Here is a 7160-nt window from a genome sequence, read left to right as displayed (position 1 = left end):
TGTGCCCACTGATCTTTTATTGTATTTGTTCTTTTGTTTGTTTGTTTCTTATTTGCTTTAACTTTTAGGTGTGTCTTTTCTCCATCAGCAGTTGGGAGCCCTTCCTCCTCTATTAGTGCTACAAAATTTTTATATCAGGGGAGAATTCTACTATCAGGGCAGCAGAGTACAGCTTAGTACACTGTGTTAACAGTCACACAGTGATGATCTCTTTAAACACACCCTTCTCATTTGGCAACTTAGATTCCAAGTAATAATTAATGGGGAACACCTTGAAGACTTCTCCCGTTGCATTTTCCCTCAGAACCAAGAAGAGCTGTTTATGGGTTGGTCTTCTCAGGACTAGATGATATTGATGCTATTGTACAATTTATTTTTTATTTGCCTTTGAATGCTCCCCTTCAACATTACCCTCCCCTTTACTCCTGTTTTCCATTCCTCTTATTTATTCCTCTGGTCACATCAGAGTTCTTCAAGACACCACTCTGTTATTTTATCTCTGGTCTTTTGCACTTGAATAAACCTAGTAAACAACAGTGCCTCTGTGAGGGCTTTGTCCAAAAGGTCCTTCACAATCACAGCTGCTATTACGACCATGACTCCTGTGGGGTAGCTATGTAATCTTCCTGGATTTTTCCTCCTTGGTAGCAGAGATCTCACTCATTGCTCTATTCTAGTTAAGTTCATTGCTTTGGCAATAATACATAACCAATGCATATTTATCAAATAAGTTAAGAAATAAATAAGGTAATACTTTAAGAACTTGGAAATTTAAAAGGTAGAATGTCATTTCAAGGGTAGAATGTCGAACCTGTTTTATTATTTGTGAAATAGTTCTGCTGCTGCAGCTGCTGGTAATATATGTCATTCCTACTTCATTAGATTATATCACACTAAAAGAGATAATTAGCTGATAATTATTTGCCCATAATATGAAACAATTTATTATCGTAAAGCACACTGGTGATGCCATAGCTCTGTGGGTCTTAAATCATGTAGACATCACTTGGATCATCCAAATCAGCTATTCACACCAGCACATTTACCTGGATTCCTGTTTAACCTCTACCTTCTAGATGTCACATAAGTGAAGGTTAGTAGCAGATTGCCTGGTGTTCAGTAGTGCTCTATGGAAAGCAACACAAGCCTTCTTGTGGAGACACATTAGGTAGAGCCCTGTGCATAGGCATATCCCACTCCCAGAGAAAACTGCCTGTTTTGTTTCTCTTTATTTCCCTTAAATTCCTCATTTTATCATCGCAAATTGAACAATCTTAATGCACCTACCAAAAAAACTGGTGAATTAACAACTGAGGACTGTCTGAAGTTATTATAATTACTGTCTTCGTCTGTATCTACAAGGCATATAAAGAAGATATAATAATAATTGATTAGTCTGTGTAGGGTAGTATTTTTCATATGCTAACTTAATTCTCACAACAGCCCAGTGAGTTTAAGCACCGTTTTTTCTATTTGTAAATGACACAGAAAGATGAGTGCTTTTTTTCTCAAGATCATACATCTAGAAAATTGTAGAAGTAGAATAAACCTAGATAATCTCTCTGTGAAGTTATGGTGGGAAGTTTAACCTCTATCCTTTACATCTTCCACAGAAATAAGTTAAATGCCTATGGGTGTAGCCAGATGGACTCATTTATATAAGAATAAAAGGTTTTTGTTTGTTTGTATTCTCTGTGTATGGCAGTCAAATTCATTCAATAGTTTTTTTTTTTTTTTTTTTTTTTAAATCTTGTTCCAATTCATAGATATAGACTTAATATGATAGGTATTTCTTTGGGTCTTGCCTTAGGGCAAGAGAAGTGCCACACCCTAAACACACCAAGATTGGCTTCTGCCTCTCTTATCATGGCTTTCTGCTTTCTGATTTCCCCTTTCCCACACATATTTTCCTGCCCTGACCAATGTCTTTACAAATCTCTAACTTTTTACCACATTGCCACTTAAAAAAAAAAAATCCCTCACTCTTGTGAACATTTCAAATGCATTTCTCAGGTGCTATCTCTAGAATCATAAACATATGAATAAAGGATTAAAATGACAGGGTACTCACCCTGAGATGTTCGAATGATTAAGCTTTTTCAAATTTTTAGCCCATTGTATACCTCGAGAAATTCAGGTGATTTTCAGGATTATAAGGAACTGAAAATTGTAGGGAATGGATGAAGGATTTGAGGGTGTCTAACCTGAATAAGGACAAAATTTGTCACATAAGTTCACCTACTTCTTTGCTTGACTGTCTTCCACATTCACACACATACCCTGCCTTTTGATATTTGTCAATAGACTGTTTAACTTTTACCTCTGAGCAGGTATGGCTTGCCCTAGAAACTCTTCAATAAAGTTGATACTTCATGCTGGTCTCTAAGTCGTTTGTGGCATGGTAGGGCTGAGGTTTTGCAGATGGGGTCCTGAAGCAAACAGAGGCAGCAGTAGCCAGCCCTTATTACATTCTCATGAGGGACATAGCCCCGTATTACGCATTGTCATGGTGACCTAGCTCTCCCCAACAAGATTGTGTCCAAGTCGCCTCAGGGACCATTTGTTCTAGGGCATAGGTGACACAGTGAAAATAAAATGAAATAAACGATGTTTATTTGTTAAACTCTGTTCACCGTTGCCTCTTATCACTTGTTTGTGTTTATGTATAAGGGAGAGATGTTTTATCTCTCTTCCATAAGTCTACAAGCTCCATGAAGGAAGCCTGTTTGCTGCTTGCCCTTCTTTACAACCGTTTGTAAATAAGACTTGATGCACAGGGAAGATCTCAGGATAATTGGTGGGAAGATATGTACAGGAGTGCTTGTGAATTCCTGATTCCTGACTCAGATCTGAGTCTGTTTCTGAAAACAATGGGGTTTTCTTTCTCTTTCCACTCTGGTATTCCTGACTGTCATTCACACCGAGGTTGCTTCTTTGCTTCTTGGTCTACTGAACTGTCACGAATGGAGTAGGGTACCTCGTGGGGCATGTGCTAACTAGCCTATCACTGAAAGTGTTCAAGCAGAGCCCAGGTGACCGGTTTAGGATGCAATATTGGAGAGGAAGTGCCTGCAGTAAAAATGATGGCTCTCTCCTCTTGGCAATAATGACAATTTGTTGTTACTACAGAATAAAAGAGTTATAAGTAAGTACTTTGCAAAAGATTAAATGGTGCTATAAGGAGTTGGAGAAATGCAGTTATTGCTGAGATTTTGGCTCAAAGTGGTAAGGAGATGGTAACTTTCAGAAAACACAGAAGGCAGAACAACATGAGAAAGCCAGGGATGAGTTCAGTCTTGACATATGAAGCTCAAGGGAAAGGCAGATATACGCAGCAATAAATCAAAAATATTGGCTTGGATCTTAAGTCTGTCTTCAGTTTATAAACTTGGGAGTCAGCATTAATAAATATGTAGAATCACACTTGATAAATGTAACCAGAGGAAGAGAGTTGAGAACAAAAAGAAAGAGAAAGATGGAACGGAAATGCTTGAGAAGTGTAGACCAAAGAAGGAAAAAGACCACAAGTTGTCCAAGAAAGGAATTGTAAGAGTACAGTGGTTTCTGGAGGTTAAGAGACTAGACAATTTCAGGAAGGTGAGGGTGGTGAAAAAACAAGAAAAAAGTATTAAAATAAAAAAGAGGAAACTGTTTTTATACTTTTTCCTATTGCTGCAAAAAATACACAATTGCTATTTACTGAACAATCACTATATACTATATACTGGGCATTTTGCTAAAAACTTTATATATATTTTATTTAATATCTTAGCAATACAATGTAGCTATAATCTAAACTACCAAGTTTAGATTGGTACAAAAACACATCTGCTTAAATAAGATAGAATTTATTTCTCTTTCATATAGCCCTACAGTGATGAGTGGTTCACAGTTGGCAGGGCCTGTGGAACAGCTTGACTTCACAAGAGTGTATAAAGCACAGGCAGATAGGTGGTCCTCCCAGACTCAATAGAAAGTTTCTATTGGAAGTCCAAGGCACTGTTCTCTTTTTCTATATCCTCGCCATCAGGAAAGCAGAAAGAGAGAAACTGATCTTCAGAGAGCGATACAGAAGTTTCACCCATCGTTTCCACTTATATCTCATTGATAAAAACTTGGTCACTTAATAGTCAAATCTGGCCACAAAGAAAGCTAATAAATGTAGTAACTAACTGCCATCTGTGTACTCAGCTAAAATTCCAGAGGGTTCTATTACTAAACTCATAGTGAGAATATATATTAGCACTGGCAGTTTCAGATACAAGAAATTATGATCCCGTTAAAGAGGTAAAAATGATGCTTAAAAAAGGTAAGTGATTATCACAGAATCACACACTTAGTATGTGGCAAAGACAGAAATTAAACTCAGATCATATTGATTCCAAGTTTATTTTTAGATGACCGTAGATTCTTATGCAATTATGAGAAGTAATACAGAAAGATCTCATGTATCCTTTACCCAATTATCCTCAAGAGTAATATCTTTCAAAACTATACTATGCTGTGACAGCTAGGATGTTGACATTATTACAGTGAAGGTACAGAACATGTCAGTCACCACATGAATCCCTCCTGTTGCTTTTTTATAGGCACATTCACTTTTCTCTCACCCACATTCCATTCTTAACCCTTAGCAGCTTGGCAATCACTAATCTATTTTCAATTTTAATAATTGCTTTATTTGAAGGATGCTATACACACACACACACATATCTCTGTGTGTGTATATATGATGGAATCACAAACCTAGTATGTGACAAAGACAGAAATTAAACTGAAATGTAAATATTTATATATTTATAAATATAGTATGTATTTATAGTATAGTATATATAAGTATGTATTTATAAATATAGTATGCATTATTTTTCATTTGGCATAATTGTCTAGAGATTGATTTAGATTGTGTGTTTCTATCAATAGTTTGTCCCTTTTCATTGTCGAGTCAAGATATAGATACACTACAGTTTAAGTAGTTTCTTCTTGAAGAAAATTTTGGTGGTTTCCAATTTTTTTTAAATTTCTTGCAGCTTTATTGAGGTATAACTAACAAATAAAAATTGTATATATTCAAAGTATACAACGTGAATACTTAATATATATAGCTATTGTTTAATGATTACCACAATTGAATTAAGCAACACATTCATCACCACACATAGTTACCCTTTTGTGTATGTGTGTGCATATGGTGAGGACATTTAAGATCTAGGACTAAGCAAATTTCTCCTTCTTCTTCTTTTTTTTTTTTTTTATTTACAGAGAGAAGGAATTTATTTCTTACAGTTATAGAAGCTGAGAAGTCCCAGGTCAAGGGGCCACATCTGGTGAGGGTCTTCTTGCTGGTAGGAACTCTCTGAAGGGTCCTGAGGTGGCACATGGCATCACATGGTGACAGAACTGGGTATGCTAGCTCAGGTTTTTCTTCCTCTTCTTATAAAGTCACCAGTCCCAGTATAAAGACACATGCACACATATGTTTATTGTGGCACTATTCACAATAGCAAAGACTTGGAACCAACCCAAATGTCCATCAATGATAGAGTGGATTAAGAAAATGTGGCACATATACATGATGGAATACTATGCAGTCATAAAAAAGGATGAGTTCATGTCCTTTGTAGTGACATGGATGAAGCTGGAAACCATCATTCTGAGCAAAGTATCACAAGGACAGAAAACCAAACACCACATGTCCTCACTCATAAGTGAGAATTGAACAATGAGAACACTTGGACACAGGAAAGGGAGCATCACACACCGGGTCCTGTCATGGGTTGAGGGGAGCAGGGAGGGATAGCATTAGGAGGAATACCTAATGTAAATGATGAGTTAATGGGTGCAGCACACCAACATAGCACATGTATACATATGTAACAAACTTGCACGTTGTGCACATGTACCCTAGAACTTAAAGTATAATAATAATAATAATAATAATAATAATAATAATAAAAAGAAGACCAAAACAGGCCCTTGTCCCAACTGAGTCAGCTTCCTTTAAGCAATTGCTGTGGTTTGAATATTTTTTTGTTTGCTTCAAAACTCATGTTCAAACTTAATCCCCAATGTGACAGTACTGAGAGGTGGGGCCTTTAAGAGGTTACGGGGTCATGGGAGGTCTGCCCTTATGAATGGATTAATCTGTTCATGGATTTAAGAATTAATGGGATAATGGATTAATGGATTTTTTTTTTTTTTTTTTTTTTTAACACAGTTTCACTCTTGTTGCCTAGGCTGGTGTTCAGTGGTGTGATCCTGGATCACTGCAACCTCTACCTCCTGGGTTCAAGTGATTCTCCTGCCTCAGCCTCCTGAGTAGCTGGGATTACAGGTGTGTGCCACCATGCCTGGCTAATTTTGTATTTTTAGTAGAGACGGTATTTCACCATGTTGGTCATGCTGGTCTTGAACGCCTGACCTCAGGTGGTCTGCCTGCATAGGCCTCCCAAAGTGCTGGGATTACAGGCTTGAGCCACCACGCCTGGCCTCCAATGTTTGATTATTTTAACTGAAGACAATTTTAAAATCCTTGAGATTGAATTCCTAGTTGACAAGTTTTGTTTTGTTTTTTGAACACTGAGTATGTTATCCCATTGCTTTTTAGTCTTCATTGTTTCTGCTGAAAAGTCAGCTGTGAAACTTACTGGGGCTGACTTGTAAATAATGAGCCATTTTCGTTTGATGCTTTTCAAAATTTCCTCATTGTCTTTGACTTTCAGGATTTTTACTATGATGTGTCTTTTTGTGTACCTCTTTGCATTTATCCTATGTGAAATTTGTTGAGCTTCCTAGATGTGTAGCTCTACGTTTTTCAATAAGTTTGGAAAGTATTCTGCCAGTATTTCCTCAAATATTTTTTCCTTCTCCTTTCTCTTTGCTCTTTCTTCTTGGTACTCCGATTACACCAGTTTTGGTGTGTTTAATTGTGTCCCAGATTTCTCTAAGGCTCTATTTTTTTCATGTTTTTAAAAAATTTTCCTTTGAACTGCATAATCTTTATCACTCTAACTTCATTATTTTCTTTTCCTGTTAGTTCAAATTGATTGTTGAGTGCTCTTGTAAACTTTTCAGTGGTTATACTTTCAATTCCAGAGTTTTAATTCGGTTTTTATTTATAATTTCTATCTCACTGTTGGTATTCTGTATTTGATGTGACA

The sequence above is a fragment of the Theropithecus gelada genome, chromosome 1 (assembly GCF_003255815.1).
Source record: "Theropithecus gelada isolate Dixy chromosome 1, Tgel_1.0, whole genome shotgun sequence".
In the NCBI taxonomy this organism is placed as follows: domain Eukaryota; kingdom Metazoa; phylum Chordata; class Mammalia; order Primates; family Cercopithecidae; genus Theropithecus; species Theropithecus gelada.
The sequence above is the reverse complement of the archived record's forward strand: the minus strand, read 5'-3'. Positions refer to the sequence as shown.